Below are 17,350 nucleotides of genomic sequence, written 5' to 3'. Positions count from 1 at the left end.
AATTTTTCCCTTTTATGATCTTTTGCTAGCAACTTGATACTTATTATTCTGTTTTTTTTTTTATAATTAAATCTGTACTTTCATTCTTTGGTCCTCTTTGGTAAAAGGAGGTAGACGTACTCTAGGATACCCATAGCTTCTGAGGATATTCCTGTCACTTCAATACCATGGCATGGTATTTGCAAATTACTCATGCACTTTTAATTGTCCTCAAGAACTTATGATATTTATATAATATATATAATCCATAAATCATTGCTATACAGTATTGATTAGGGAATAATGGAAAAAATCTCCCACGTTCAGTAGAGACACAACCATTATAGGATTCTAGACATGTCCACGTTTTCCATAATTGGTTGAATCCAAGGGTATGGAACCTGGGAACAGGAGAGTTGACTGCATATTAACCTAATGACCTAATACATTTAAATAACATCATTTCCAACAGTTCAATAATCAAGCATTTACAACAATTCTGATTTGGTACCCAGTATCCACTTGTAATGCATTGGATCAAACTTCCGGGATATGTGTCAGATACTGTGTCTGGGTAAAACCTCCCTATGTGTAGATGGCTAGGGGGAGTGCACTACCTTAGCTCTTTTTTCTCCCTTCATCACCTGTGTTGCATGCAGTCCCCTCAACACTCTATGCCTGGGATAGCCCTGACAATGATGGGGATTTCTTGCAAAGTGGGGATCAAAGCTGGGAACCTCACATGTGCAAGATATGCACACTGCCCCTCTGAGTTATCTACCCAGCCCTTGTGATTATTTTCAGGTCTGGTTCAAAGACTGATCTTTCAAATTTTCAAGTCAACTATATAATCTTGATTCCCCTTTCCCCTCCTTCTATTGATATTATTGTTGCAATAACCAGGGATTGTACACACACTTGGTTGTGATTCTTGCCTGGGGTCTCAAATTAAGTTGAGGCACTCGCATACTCGGCCAAGGTGCTTTATGGGGTGGTGGGAGTGAGAGGTTTTCACTGCCTTCTCTCATGGTGATCTTACACATTCTGGTTGAAGCTCTCTCCGGGGTTGTGCCCTTTGTTCCAAAGCTCATACATGACTGTAGTGCAACCAGAAATTATTTACTGCATTTGGGATCACAAACAACAGATCTGTCAGGACTTGCTAGGTGCACGTGGTCAGCTCTGGGGATAGAAGAACTTGCAGCCTCACTCTGCTTCTGTCAGAGACCCATCTCCAGCCTCTATGTCATCTTGTTGGGGGGTTTAGGCTTTCAAATCTAGATTTGGGGATAAATTTGTGACTGTCTGCTTCAATATTTAAGAATTTTTTTTTATTTTTTCTAGTCTTGCTGTACCCATCATTTCTGTTTTTCAGAGAATCTAAAAATTCAACTTGTTCGTTTTATAGTTTTAGTGACATTCTTATGAGAAAGGCAAAGTTATCATATGCATTTATATTTTGATCTCCATGATATAATACAAAGGACATAATTGAGTACACTTTAAGAAAAATAGGTAATTTGGTTATGTTTGTATTTTCTTTGAGTTATGTGGCATATACATTTGTCCACAGTTTTTGGACATTGTACATCATAACTCAAACTTGAAAATCATAGAACTCATAGTCATGATTTTGATTAATTAAAGCACAGGAGATGCTGTTTTAAAATAATTATTGTGGCATGGAACCCTCCCAGCCCCTCCCCGCCCTGCGGAGCTGCCCTGCCTACCATCAGAGCGCCTCCCCCAACAGGTGGCTGGGGGCGTGGCCTATACTTCAGGGGGCGTGGACTCAACAGTAGGGGTATGGCCGCCTGTGGGCCTCCAGTTATTTTCCCCCTTTCCCTGCACTGTGGACTTAGGTCATAATCTGTATAACCTATTTCTTTGAAGAATATTCTGGCAATCTCAATCACTACATGACATGACAATAGTCCATTAGCCTATTCTAATTTCACTAAAACTATCAGTGAACACAAGAATCTGCACAAAGCCCTTCGTGAAAAAGAGCATAGCCTCCAAATCTTCACTAGAGGCCTCACATAAACCAGGAGAAGTGCCTGAGAGTAAGGACGTATTCTAGAAGGGGAAAAAGGCTACAATTATGGACTTAGCTCATCCAGAATTCTCCTCTTGCAGCAAGAGGGAATAGGGATATAGAACTGGAAGGTTCCACCTCTATAGTTCCATAACAATATGAAGAAACAGCAAAAATCCCCCCACGAGGAGAGGATGAAGAAAAGATTCCAGAAGCCCCAACAGGGGTTACCCACAAATACAATCTCCCAGATAAAGAATTCAAAGATGAAATGTTGAAGATGTTCAACGAACTCAAAATAACCAAGGAACAGTATGGTTATTAATGGAGGGTATGAAGGAAACAGTGGAATGGTCCACCAAGAAAATACAGGAAGAAATGAGAGCAGAAATTTCAAAGCTACAAACAGAAGTGACACGAATAAAGAAATTGGTAGATGAAATGAAAAACCTCAGTAGGTGCCCTCAGCAGTAGAATGGCTACAGAATCAGTGAACTTGAAGATGAGCTGCAGAAAGCTTACAGGCAACAACAAATAATGGCAAAAGACCTCAAAATAACTCTAGGGTGAATCAGCTTCCTAGGGGATGACCTCAAGAGGAACAACATAAGAATCATTTGAGTACCAGAAGGACAGGGAAGTAACCCCCATGAAAGAACCACAGTTAAAGACATCATTGCTAAGAAATTTCCAGAGCTGGAGAATGCAGGCATCCAAATCCAAGGAGCCCGAAGGGTGCCAGCTAAAAGAGACTCTAATAAAAAGTTTCCAAGACATACCACAGTCAGAATGATAGATGCCATGGATAGAGACACAATACTGCAAGAAGCAACGTCAAAGAAGGAAATCACATACAAAGGAGCACCCCTTAGATTTACAGCAGACCTATCAGAGGAAACCCTTCAAGCCTGAAAACAATGGTGGGATATAGTGAAAAAAAACTCAATGAAATGAACGCTTCACCAATAATTCTTTATCCAGCTAAACTCTCACTCAAACTCGAAGGAATGATACACTATTTCATGGATAAACAACAGCTCTGGAACTTCATAGACTCAAAACCAAACTTAAAAGGATTAAAGGGGCTACTGTGAGATAAGAAAATCCCCTATAAGCACAACAAACCCCTACAGAAAGATGGCACAAAACTCCATGACAATAATCTCTCTCAATGTCAAGGATCTAAATACACCAATTAAGAGACACAGAGTGGCAAAATGGATTCTGAAACTAAACGCAACATTTTGCTGCCTACAAGAAACACATCTGAATAGTCAGAGGAAACACAGACTCAAATGCAAAGGATGGAAAACAATGCTGCAAGCAAACACCTCCCTCAAAAAAGCCAGGGTGGCCACACTAGTATCCCACAACATAGATTTTAGGTTGAAAAAGATTAGAAGGGACAGCAAAGGTCATTTTTTTTTTTTTGCTAATCAAGGGATATATTCAGCAGGAAGAAATCACAGTCCTTAATGTATATGCACCTGATGAGTGACCAGCTAAATACTTAAAACAAGTGCTAACAGATCTTAGCAAGGACATTGTTAGCAACACAATAGTAGTTGGAAACTTGAACACTGCCCTATCATCTCTAGGTAGATCAAAAAGATTAAAACTCAGCAAGGAAACACTGACTTTGAAGGAAGAGATAGAAGAGAGAGGACTAATAGATCTATATAAGGCTTTGCATCCTAAAAGGAAAGAATACACATTTTTTTCCAGCGCACATGGAACATTTTCCAAAATAGACTACGTGCTTGCTCACAAAACAAACCACAATAGAATCAGGAAGATAGAAATTGTATCAACTATCTTTTCAGACCATGATGCACTGAAGATAGAAGTTAATGAACCACAGACACGAAGAACCAAATCAAACATCTGGAAATTAAACAACTCAATGTTGAGTAACGAGTGGGTTAGGAAGGAAGTCAAAGAAATCAAAAGACACCTGGAAACAAATGAGAATGAAGACAAGAGTTACCAGAATCTATGGGACGCAGCTAAAGCCATGCTAAGGGGAAAATTTATAGTTCTGCAAGCACTCTTCAGGAAGGAAGAAAGGGCCTACATAGCTAACACTTGACTTCACAGCTCAAGATCTTAGAAGACAACCAACAAAAGGAGCTCAAACCAGGCAGAAGGAAATAATAACTAAACTTAGAGCTAAAATTAACAACATGGAAGCCAAAAAAACAATCTGAAAGATCAATGAAACCAAGAGCTGGTTCTTTGATAAAATAAACAAGATTGATAAACCACTAGCAAGGCTCATAAAGAAATAGAGAGAGAACCCTCATAAACCGAATCAGAAATGAAAAGAGGGACATCACAACAGAAATCAAAGAAATTCAAAACATCATCAGAGACTACTTTGAAAGTCATCTGTATGCCACAAAACAAGAGAACCTAGAAGAAATGGATAAATTCCTGGATTCCTATAAACTCTCAAGGCTGAATCAATAAGATTTGGAATACCTGAATAGATCCATTGATCTATTAATATCAAGGAAATTGAAACTGTTGTCAAAAGTCTTCCCAAAAATAAAAGCCCAGGTCCAGATGGATTCACTAGCGAATTTTTTCAAACATTTAAGGAGGACTGATTGCCAGTTCTTCTCAAGATTTTCCAAGAAATTGAAGAAAAAGAAAGTCTCCCAAACAGTTTCTATGAGGCTCATATATCCCTAATACCAAAAGCAAACAAAGACACCACAAAAAAAGCAAACTACAGGCCAATATCCTTGATAAACACGGATGTGAAGACTCTCAGCAAAATATTAGCAAATAGAATTCAACAACTCATCAAAAAGATCATACACTGCGACCAAGTGGGATTAATCTCGGGGATGCAAGGATGGTTTAACATTCGGAAATCAATCAACATAATTCATCATATCAACAAAAGAAAAGATAAAAACCATATAATCATATCCATAGATGCAGAGAAAGCATTTGACAAGATCCAGCACCCATTTATGATGAGAACTCTTGCCAAAATGGGTTTCAAAGGAACTTTCCTCAATATTGTCAAAGCCATCTACCATAAGCCTATGGCAAGCATCATTCTCAATGGGGAAAAACTAAGAGCCTTCCCTTTAAGATCAGGAAGAGACAAGGATGCCCACTCTCACCACTTCTGTTCAACATGGTACTGGAAGAACTTGAAATAGTGATTAGGCAAGAAAAAGATATTAGGGGCATTCAGGTAGGAAAGGAAGAAATCAAGCTTTCACTATCGTAGATGATATGATACTATACTTAGAGAACCCCAAAGCCTCTACTAAGAAACTCCTAGAAACGATAGACTTGTATAGTAAAGTTGCAGGCTATAAAATCAATACCCAAAAGTCCATGGCTTTCCTATATGGAAATAATGAAGGAGAAGAAAATGACATGAAAAAATCAATCTGGTTCACCATCATGCCTCAGAAAATCAAGTACCTCAGAATCAGCTTAACTAAGGAGGTAAAGGACCTCTACAAATAAAACTAAAAAATACTACTTCATGAAATAAAGGAGGACACAAGGAAATGGAAAGATATCTCCTCCTCATGGATTGGGAGAATTAACATTGTCAAAATGGCAATACTCCCAAAGCATTATACAGATTCATTGCGATCCCTATAAGGATATACATGACATTCTTCAAAGAAGTGGATTGAATACTCTGGAAATTCATATGAACAACAAACCCCCATGAATAGCTAAAGCAATTCTGGGCAAATAGATTGGAGGCATCACCTTCCTCAACCTCAAACTCTACTACAAAGCGGTAATAATTAAAACAGCATGGTACTGGAACAAAGGCAGAGCTGCAGACCAATGGAACAGGGTTGAATATCTTTATACACACACTTAAATATATGATCACCTAATTTTTGATAAGGGGGCAAGAAACGTGAAGTGGAGCAAGGAAAGCCTCTTTAAAAAATGGTGCTGGCAAAATTAGACAACTACATGCAAAAAATGGGCTCAGCTCTCCACCTTACATCATGTACGAAAATCAGATCAAAATGGATTAAAGACCTCAACATAAGACCAGAATCAATACATTGAATTGATTGAATAAAATACATTGAAGACAAGGTTGCAAAACCTTCCACTACATTGAAGCTAAAGGTATCTTCAAAGATGACATGCCACTGGCCAAGCAACTGGAAACAGAGATTAACAAATGGGACTATCTTAAACTAAGAAGCTTCTGCACCTCAAAAGAAACAGTGACCAAAATACAAAGACAGTCAACAGAATGGGAAAGAATATTTACCCAATACCCATCAGATAAGGAGTTGATATCAAGGACACACAAGACACTAGTTGAATTATACAAAAAGAAGACATCCAACCCAAACAGAAAATGGGGCTATGAAATGAACAGAAACTTTCTCAAAGAAGATATCCAAATGGCCATAAGACACATAAAAATTCTCTTCATCACTAATCATCAGGGAGATGCAGATAAAAACAATGAGATATCATGTTACACCATGAGGACTGGCCCACATCCAAAAGCACAAAAACAACCGGTGTTGGCACGGATGTGGGGAGAAAGGGACTCTCCTTCACTGCTGGTGGGAATGCGACTGGTTCAGCCCTTTTGGAAAACAGTATGGACAATTCTTAAAAAATTAGAACTTGAACTCCCATTTGACCCAGCTATACCACTTTTGGAAATATATCCTGGAGAGGCAAAAGAGTATAATAGAAATGGCATCTGTACTTGTATGTTCATTGCTGCACTGTTTACAATAGTCAAAATCTGGAAAAAACCCGAGTGCCCAAAAACAGATGACTGGTTAAAGAAACTTTGGTACACACATGTGAGCATGACTAGGGGCTTGCTCCTGAGCACCTGCCCAAGTAGTGGGCCAACCCCTCTGAAAAATTGTTTAGTTATTTGATAATTAAAGTGTAAATTGTTATACAATGAAATTATTTAATAACTGTGCAAGTATCCAGTTATCAATGTTTGGTATATATTTTCGATAAGAATTTCATTTATAGATTCATTAAAATGTGTGCTGTTTTAAAATTTTCTTTTAATGTAAGGTTTTATTTCATTTTCTGTTATAATAAAAATCTTTGATGCACAAAACCACGATAATTCAATACCTTTTGAACTATAAAATGATAATCTCTTCCAAACTGAGTTAGTGAACATACCAATAAAGTTGCATATTGATTATCAAAAAAAAAAGAAACTTTGGTACATCTACACAATGGAATACTATGCAGCTGTTAGAAAAGATGAATTCATGAGATTTGCATAAAAATGGATCATCATGGAAAGTATCATGTTAAGTGAAATGAGTCAGAAAGAGAGGGAGAGATATAGAAAGATTGCGTTCATCTGTCAAATATAAAGTAACAGAAAGGTAGACTAACACCCAAGAATAGTAGAGATAAGGACCAGGAGATCTACTCAATGGCTTGGAAGCCGGCCTCAAATGCTGGGGGAAAAGGCAGCTCAGATAGAGAAGAGAACACCAACTAAAGGGTATTTGGAGGACCAACTCGGGTTGAGAGATGCAAACCGAACGTAGACTATAGATTGAATTCAATGCCTCTAGTGCAAACTACAACACCAAAAATGAAAGAGAGAACAAAAGGGAATGCCCTGCCACAGAGGCGGGGTGGGGTAGGGGGGATGAGAGGGCTACTAGGATCATTGGTGGTGAAGAATGGGCACTGGTTAAGGGACGGGTACTTGATCTTTGCATGACTGAAATGCAAGCACAAAAGTTTGTAAGTATGTATCTGTACCCCACAGTGATTCACTAATAATAAATTATAAAATAAAATAAATTATTGTAAAAATCACTCAAGAGGCACTGGGAGAGTGTACAAGACTTAAGGTACTCGTTGTGCATGTTGCTGACCCCAGTTTAGATTTCCACACCACATATGATTTCCCCCAACCACCACCAAGAGTGACCATGAGCACAGAGCAGTGCTGGGTGTGACCCCTCCTACCTCCTGCCCCCAACCTCCAAACAATAAATGTCAACTTTTTTAATTATTCAAGAGAAAGTGATTAATTTGTTTCTTTTCTCCTAGCTTTTCTTTTTCTTTAATACAAACATCTAACTTCTGTCAACTGGAAATCTCTCTTAATTTAGCACCTTTTATTGTTTTTGACATTGGCATTTTTGATATTGGTGTGATTCTCTTAGTTTTCACTGTCTCCTTTGCATTGTTGTGGGACAGGCTGGTGACAAGCATGGTGTCTCCTCTGTATGTGTTTATCAAGCATTTCACCACCCACTGCTCCTTGTCATTAATTGAAAGAGAAAATAGAAGCTAACAGGAATCAGAGTTGATGTGGCACACCAAGTTAATGAAGTGGAGGAAATATGAAGATTCAGGAGATGAAGGAAGATGCACCCCATGGATTTCAGAAATAACTACTCTGAATTGCACAGTTTCCCAGCACTCATAGATGCAAATTCTTAAATATCCAGGGCTGTGTATAAAACCAAAAGGTAATTAGAAATCCAGAAGAAAGTGGAAACAGATTAATTTTGTCACAAAAGAAGAGAATAAGGAGTTTTAAAAGAGTTGATGAGAAAAAAAGATTGCTGTGAATATAAAGAGAATCAAGAAATAACAAAGAAGAGAAAAATTAATACCTCAAGAAGTAATTAAGGTCTGATGTAGCAGGTAAAAAGTTTCAGGGCAATAAAATTATATAACCAGGAGACCTCAACTAATAAATAGCTATAATCACCTGTGTGTATAAACCTAGAAAACGGCATCATGGTTTGATCTAAAGTTTAAATATGCTTTTATTTTATTTAGCTCTCAGTGCAACAATTCAACTACATGGAAAGCATCTTCTTTGAGTAAGATAAATTGATACATGTATTAAGGAACACACGGTCATTTCAGGTTTGTTTCCAGGTTTCTAGATGTAAGAAGAAGCCACTCAGCAAAATGAAATCTGGGGAAGTCAGCAAAGGAATTCTCAGATTTGCACCAAGGTCAAACAGAATGGTTAGCATAGCTAAAGAAAGACTTCCCAGGACCAGCTAGAACTAATGAGTATTTACTGAATTACTTGACAGTGATTTTGTTTCAAATCCTTTCCTCTGTGCCACACATTACATTTCCAGCAAATTCTTTTTATCAAACTGTATTTTTTTTTAGCTTGTACCAGACTCACTGGTGCTCAGGGTCACTCCCAGCAATGTTTGTGGGGTGAGTGCAGGGGTTGGTGGGGACTTACAGTGCTAGGAATCAATCTTGGGCCTTACTCAAGCAAGGCATGTACCCTATCTTTTAAGCCATACTTTGAGTCCCTTCAGCAAATTCTTAATTGCTCACTAGTGCTTTTTGTAAGTGGATTGTTTCCATAAGATAATTAAAGGTTCATTTAAAGCAATGGAATCTATGAAGAAAATCGAGATGCCATAGAAAGCCCAAAGCTAGCAACCTTGGCCAATGTGACTCTTAAAACCTAGAAAAACCCTAGAAATATTTCTCATTTAGGAAATGATGGAAACTAGTCACCTCTATTATGTTACTTATATTCACTCAACCACAAGTTAATGACTTTCTGCCCTTCATGAAGTACTGACAGCCACAATAGAATAATTAAATTTATTTAAAAATGGGATCGTGCATAGCAAAAACTTGCATAATCAAATATTAAAAGAGCTTAATGGATATTAACTATAATGGGAAGAAGAAGTATAGATTGCTCAAAAGAGAAAAATAAGGAAAAAATCAAAAGGCAATTAAATATGAACTGGCTGTTGAAAGATAGGTGGTTAAGCTGAGAATAGTATAGGCAATGAGCAAGAGGGAGCAGCCACCGTGGGAGAACAATGAGGGGGGGAGGGAAAAGAGCAGCATGTTTGGGGGGAAGTAGAGATCTGGGTCCAGGAACAAGTGAGAATAAATCTAAGGAAAAGCACAAAAAAGGGCCCAATTCAAGACTTTGATCCTGTAATCCCAGAATTACCTAAGCTGTACAGTCCCCAGGTAAAGGCATGGATTTGAGTGGAAGCAGTGCGCCATCCCGGAGAACTGGGATGCTGGAGTTAGACCAGAAAGGAAGGAATCTAAGCCTCAACTCACACACTCCTAGAGCCTCTTGGCCAGAGGAGGAAGTCTCTTTTCTTTTCTTTTTTTTAAATTTAAATTTATTTATTTTTTAATTAGTGAGTCACAGTGAAGATACAGTTACAGATTCACACATTTTTGTGCTTGTTTTTCCCTCATGCAATGTTTGAGAGCCCATCCCTCCACCAGTGTCCATTCTCCACCACCAATGAACCCAGTATCCCTCCCAGCCCCCCAATCCCATTCCTCCCACCCCACCCCACTTCTGTGGCAGGGCATTCCAATTTGATATCTCTCTCTCCTTTTGGGTGTTGTGGTTTGCAATAGGGGTACTGAGTGGTCATCCTGTTCAGTCTGCATCCTGTCCACTTTCAGCATGCATCTCCCTTCCTGCGCAGGATCTCCAATCACATATTAGTTGGTGTCCCTTCTCTATCTGGGATGACTTTCCCCCAAAGTGTGGGAAGTCTCTTTTCTGTATTCTGATGAATCGGCTCTGCTCTTTTAGACCCAGTGAAGACCTTCTTTGAGGCACCCGTGTGTTGGGGGATTTTAAAAGCACTGGGTCAGAGAAGGCAGATGGCATTAGTTGGGAGTTCTGACACACAATCTATAGATTTTACCAGCAACTTATCAAAACCTTGCAATTCTTTTTGAATACAAACTGTCTCCTCCTGGATTTAGTGTGTGTTCCCTGATGTCTTATCTCTCAAGGATGGTTGTCAGAATTTGAGCTCTGGAAATCATAAACTCTAAAATGGTTAGCAAGTTATATTTATCCTGGAAGCTACAGGAAATATCCATTTCCTTGCTGTCCTAGCTTTGGGAGACCCTCTGAATTCTGGATTCATAGCCCCATCGTCAAAGCCAGGAGCCTTATTCCAAGTCTCTTTCTGATTCTGACCCTACTGCCTCACTCTTCTAAGGACTTTGTGATGACATTGAGTTTACCTAGATAATCCAGTATACTCTTCCCATGTATTGGATTACTAGGTAATTAAACAAAGAAGAATTGGACCGAGGTGGCTCTAACCTATAGTTTATACAGGCAAACTGAAACTTAAACCCAATTCCTGTAAACACTGTTTCAGAAAATGAAATTTAAGAATACCCTACTAAGAGCAGTCTTTCAAGACTATCCCATTAAAGTTGGCCACTTAAACTACAACCAATCAAATCATTTTATTGTTTGCTTCACCAGCTGCTCTGCAAAGCTTTCCTCAGTTCCGTTCTGCGGAAGGCCCCCTAGCCAACTTTTGTTTTGGTGTTGCCCAATTAAAAGCAGTGTTTGCTCTAATCTACTCCTGGAACACTTACTGTGCTTTAGTTTGTCTTTTAACAGGATGTGGGCATCCTTGAAACTATTATTATTTAGTCAACCAGACCTGGAGTTTGCAGGGATTTGATGTAAATTGTGAGTCTCAAAGAAGCAAGAGGAATCACGAAGGAGGCATAAGGAGAGTTGGTATTGGTATCCTATTATAAAGCACCCCAGCTTCAAAGCTGAGTCAATGACAATGACATAGCATAGTGACAGCAAACCTCCAGAAATATGAATGACATCTACCATGAATTTGTGATTACAATGTCATTTACACCTCCAATTTATTTATTTGCTTCATTCATTTTTATTATGGTAATGTTGGCTTACAAGACTGTATCAGGTGTGACTTTTTCTTTTTCTTATTCTTTTAATTTCTGGGACTGGCTTGGTTGGGATGGAAGGTACCATTCTAAGCTCTGTGCTGCTGGGGTGGTAAATATGAGCCCCAAAATTCCAGACCTGTCACTATCTCTCTGACCCAGGCTGTGACTTGGGAGTGGCGGTGGAGATGGCCTATTCCCAGCATGGCTTTGCACTCAGAGATCACTCTTGGTGGGGCTCAGGGACCATATGGGATATAAGGGGGCTGAACCTCTTTGACTGTGTGCATGGCAAGCGCCCTAGCCACTGTGCTATCTTTCCAGTACCCCAGGGTGTGACTTTTACTTCAACAGTTGAGTGACAGCTCTGTCATGCCGGTTCATCTAATGGGTTTGTAATAAATGAATTGCACACAGTAAATTCTTTATTGCTTAAAATACTTAGGTGGGTTTCTATTTCCTGCACTGAACTCTGGTTGATATAACCTATAAATGTATGTCAACTATGGTAGCTTAGAGAAATATTCTAACAGGTCTCAAGTTTGGAAACCAGCTCCAACACTCAATGGCTGCATGAACCAGAGTGAGTATACTTAAGCTTTCCATCCCTCAGTTTTCTTATTTGTATATTGGAATTATAATAATACTACCTATTACCAAGGATGTTCCCTATATCTTTTTTAGTTTAATGAATTAACAAAAGTCATATCCTTAGGGTATGCCTTGAGGAGCCGGAGCGATAGCACAGCAGGTAGGGCATCTGCCTTGCACGCGGCCGACCTGGGTTCGATCCCTGGCATCCCATATGGTCCCTCAAGCACTGCCAGGAGTAATTCCTGAGTGCAAAGCCAGGAGTAACCCCTGAGCATCGCTGGGTGTGACCCAAAAAGAAAAAAATGCCTTGAACATATTATGATTATGATGATGGACACCATATCCCCAAATATAGCAAATATTTGAAAAAATATTTTAGATACAAGTAACGACAACAAAAAATATATCAATTTTATCATCTGTTATATAAATAGAGAATTTATATTTTACAGGAGAATAACTTAGCATCATTAAATTTTAATTAGTTACCTGAAAATAACATCAAAACATCACAAAAGAAGCAACTGAAGTAAGTAGTCATCACCCCTATTTTGAAAAACAAAGGAACAATTAGAATTTTTAAAAAATGTACTTGAGCTGAGAGAACTTAATAACAAGACAACCCTTCAATATACAGCATTTGTTTAATATATTTTGAAGTACAAAGAAATGGATGAATTTCAAAAATCATCAAATTACAATAGTATATTTCATACATTCTTCAAATATACTGTATCTTTATGTTTTCATAATTAAATTTGTACTATAATCAACATCATTTTCAATATACTTTCATAAACTCTCAGGATGTCTAAACATATTAACTTGATTGTAACACCACATATCTAACTTCTGAATAAAGGAAGCGTTGGTTTGTTCTAATTGAAACGTAAATATTATTTTTTTTATCCTTTCAAAAATTGCTCTTCTGTGACTAGTCTTTCTTAATACTTTCATAGACACTATGTTTCTTCAGGACAGATTTTGATTGTTACAGGACGGATGCCAAGAGAAAGACAGAGTTAACATTTAGCATCTGAGGTCCAGAATGGAATTTTTAAATCAATAATACAAAAAAATAGGCTTGAAGGTCAGCCTTTCCTATGAAAATTATTTCATTAACATATCTGGGAATAAAGCTTTGTTGACGAGAGCACAAAATTTTTAACCTATGACAAGAAAAGAACTAAACATCTAATAAGAACGTAGGAGAAGTTTTGGTCATACAGAAAGGAAAAAGACAGTTTGACCTTGGATTGCAGGAAGGGAGTGGGCAGGACATTACAGAAAGGCTCTGCTCCTTCTGTCCTATCCTAACTTTCCTTTTCCAGGATAGCTCCCCAGGCGTCAATGAAGACATATATGAGACATGTTCCAAAGAAACTGGAAAACTATCTTTCTCTTTGTTCTCTGTTCAGAGCCCTGGTAAGATACAAAGAGGACAATTCACTCAATGATGAGCAAGGTCAAAGGGTGGAGAAGTGAGTAAAAGAGTTCTAAGGTACTGCTACAAGAATCACACAATAAAGTCTTGTCACAAAGACCACACAAGACTTACCCCTTCCCGTAAAGACTTTAAAGCTTCCTCTATGCCTGATTTCAGTTTAAAAGGAAGAAAATAAAGAAACCCATAGAAAATTTTGCACAGGATTAAGAGAATATTAATGTAATGAAATTTTTTAATGGAAAGATTTTGTTTAAAAATAAAAGATAAAAGAGTGGCACAGAAGGTTTTGAACAGTGGGCCCCAAGCTGGAGGTGGCTCCAAACTAAGGCTGCAAGCTGTAAACTGAAACAACCTGAGTGCCCGAGAACAGACGACTAGTCAAAGAAGCTATGGTCCATCTACACAATGGAAAACTGTGCGGATGAAAAGTGAAGTCATGAAATTTGCTTATAAATGGACAGACATGGTAAGTATCAAGCTGAGTGAAGTGAGTGAGAAGGAGAAGGACAGACATAGAGTGGATGCATTCATTTGTGGGGTATTAAAATAAAAAAAACATAGTATGACACTAACACTCAAGGACAGTGGAAACTAGGGTCAAGAGGATTGGTCCATGATTGGAAGCTTGCCTCAGGTGCTGAAGGAGAGGGTATTTGGGATAGAGAGGAGACAACTATGACAATGATGGTTAGAAAGTGATAGCTCTGGATGAGAGATGTGTGCCGCAAGTCAATAAAAGACCAAACATGATGGCCTCTCAGTATCTGTATTGCAAACCATAATTCCCAATAGAGGAGAGAGAGGGTGAGGGGGAGAGACAGACAGACAGACAGACAGACAGACAGACAGACAGACAGAGACAGAGAGACCTAGAGACACAGAGAGAGGAAAAGTGCCTGCCATAAAGGAAGGCTGGGGTGGTGTTGTGTGTGGCAGAAAGGATTACTGGGGACACTGGTGGTGGGAAATGTACACTGGTGGAATGATGGGTGTTGGAGCATTGTATGACTGAAACCTGATCATGAAAGCTTTGTAACTATGTATCTAGCAGTTATCCAATTAAAAAATAAATAAAAGAACAGCACAATAGTCTAAGAATATGTACTAGATACTAATTTTAATTATTGATGAAGAACATAAATAAGTCATACTCACACTTTAATTTGATTTTAATGTAATGAAAATTGTTTTTGTTTTATCTAAAAATTAATAAAATAAAAAATAATCTATTATTCAACTTCTTCCTCAAATTTCAGTACCCATCTTCCCTCATGGAAGGCTGAGAAAAGCTACTCAGAAAATAAAGAATCCTTACATTCTCTGGCCATCTGTGTAGTGTATGTGTGAATTTAATACCATAGTAATTATCTATTGATTTAAAAGAGCTTAGCAGTAGTGGCTGTATGCACATAATTATATATCATCTAAACTACAGGCATTTTAGAGACATGGAACACCAAATAGAAACTAGTAGGTATTATATTGTTTAAATGTTTCTTTAAAGTATTTGGAAATGTTAATACTATATAGTAAGAAACATCAGTTATAAGACTGTTCAAAGAAGTTTGCTGTTTTATTCGATGTAAAATTGTTCAATTTGCATGCAGTCTTTTATGATATGTTTGCACACTTCAATTCCAGAGCAAGCTTACTGAATTTGTTTTAGAGAAAAGGTAATAAAAATTGCTTTAATATTTATGAGACCAATATTTTTTCAGATAACTATATGTGCTTATCAGCAGTAAAAATAAATGTTATAATAAATGATTATTTGTTTTAATTTATGACATTGCACTATTTTTCTTTCTTTTTAGCGGATAGGGATTGGGACCACATGTCATGGTATTCAAGACTTACTCCTGGCTCTACTCTCAGGGAAACCTTAGCTGTGATTGGGGAACCATATATGATGCTGAGGATCAAACCTTTGCTGGTCATGTGTAAGGCAAGCCTCACTGTACTATTTCTCTGGACCCTGCATTACTTTTTATTCAGTTCATATTATTGCATTTTGATTGAAGCCTAGGTTGACAAGTTATATTTAAAGGATCACAACAAAATGTTAATATAAATTATAATTTTAATATAGTAATTGCTATACAGTATTTCCTATTTTAATGCCAAGTAATTTGATTTTTTATGTATTGTCAGTTTATTTGCCTCATACACTAATTAAAAGCCTTAGACTGGAACTGCATTCTGTTAAATATCTGTTACAACATGTCTGTTGAAATGTCTGTTCTATGTGTATAAAATTCTCAGGAAACTGCAAACTTAACATTCAGGTCTTATATAATTCTCTTAACACCACTCTTTGAGAAAAATTAAGGAAAATTTATGATTTAAGCCCTGAAATAGCTAACAAAAATTCTGCCAATTTAGAATATCTACTGGTTAGTGCAATCCATTGAGTTTTTGTTTTAGTGCCAGAATCAAATATTCCATTAAAAAATAAAATAAATAGAATGTCTGGGCCACTACTTGGCAACTTTTGATTCATGGATTTTGTGCTGCTGGTGTCATCAATTAAGAGAATTTATGTCTTCACTTTTAAGTTCCTATTTTTTTCCCCTAAGAATATCTTAACCTTTCTTTGAATTGCATTTAATCTTAATGTGTTTTATTTTCTCTACCTCAACTTTACTTTGTTGTTCTTTTTATTTTTGTACTATTACTTGAATACACATATATGTATATATATATATGTATGTATGCACACACACACACACATAAAGGTTTGTGGATTTCCAGCCATACCTGTGCTCAGAGTTTATTCTTGGCTCTATGCTCAGTCAATCATTCCTGAAGGCATTTGGGGTACCATATGGGGTGCTGGAGATGGAATCCAGGTCCACTGCTCATTACCCCTGTACTATCTCTCTGGCCCTGTATGCAACTATTCTTAATCAGGTAATTTTCATTTTAAGCATATACATTACTCATTGTGATAAGGGCTTGCATTTACCGAGCACCAGTTATGAGTCAGACATTGCACTATTAATAAATATATGCACTATTTGCCACTTAAGTTTGGTATTATTAGTATGCTTTTATTACAGAAGAGAAACCTGGGACATCAAGATTATAGTATCTTTTTTGACACCTCAAAGCTGGCAAGTAAAAGAGGTGGGAATTGGCTACATATGGTCTGATTCCAAAACCCCTGAATGATCTTTTATGAAAACTATTAGTTGTAATGGAAAGAAATCATAAAGAAGCTTATGAAAAATGGCATTGCATGCCTCATGTAACTGTCAAGTCTATGGCTGGATTCAAATATTTAAGTAACAACAGCGCACTTCTCACTGTCCTTGTTTCACTCTGTTCATGCTCAGATTCACGGGCAGGAGAGGAAGGACGAATGCTGGCAGCTCACAGGGATGTGAGGCCAGAGGTGGGGAAGTGAGAACAAATTTTTTTTTTCTGAAAAATTCCCTAGGATGATTATACTTTATCTCATTTAAGTCACATGTCTAAAATTGAACTGTTTTGAGACTTTAAGCAGCTAGAGACAATTGTCACCTCTGCCTAAGTCAACGAAAAAAATAGGATTATTACAGAACAGAAATCAGGAGAAT

The 17,350-nt window shown here is 37.7% G+C and overlaps 1 long non-coding RNA gene across 2 annotated transcripts in view; it reads right to left on the bottom strand.

Annotated features, from left to right (window-relative positions):
• Positions 1-297: 297 nt before the first annotated feature.
• LOC129405545 (uncharacterized) overlaps positions 298-17,350 on the bottom strand; it is a 36,259-nt gene continuing 19,206 nt past the window's right edge. For both annotated transcript variants that reach the window (XR_008630637.1, XR_008630638.1), the window contains exons 4-5: positions 12,815-12,871; positions 298-380 (exon numbers count right to left, since the gene is read on the bottom strand). This is a non-coding gene — a long non-coding RNA (uncharacterized LOC129405545). The remainder of the gene's footprint in view (positions 381-12,814; positions 12,872-17,350) is intronic.

The sequence above is a fragment of the Sorex araneus genome, chromosome 6, assembly GCF_027595985.1.
Source record: "Sorex araneus isolate mSorAra2 chromosome 6, mSorAra2.pri, whole genome shotgun sequence".
Lineage (NCBI taxonomy): Eukaryota > Metazoa > Chordata > Mammalia > Eulipotyphla > Soricidae > Sorex > Sorex araneus.
This window is presented reverse-complemented; position numbering and strand designations above follow the sequence as displayed.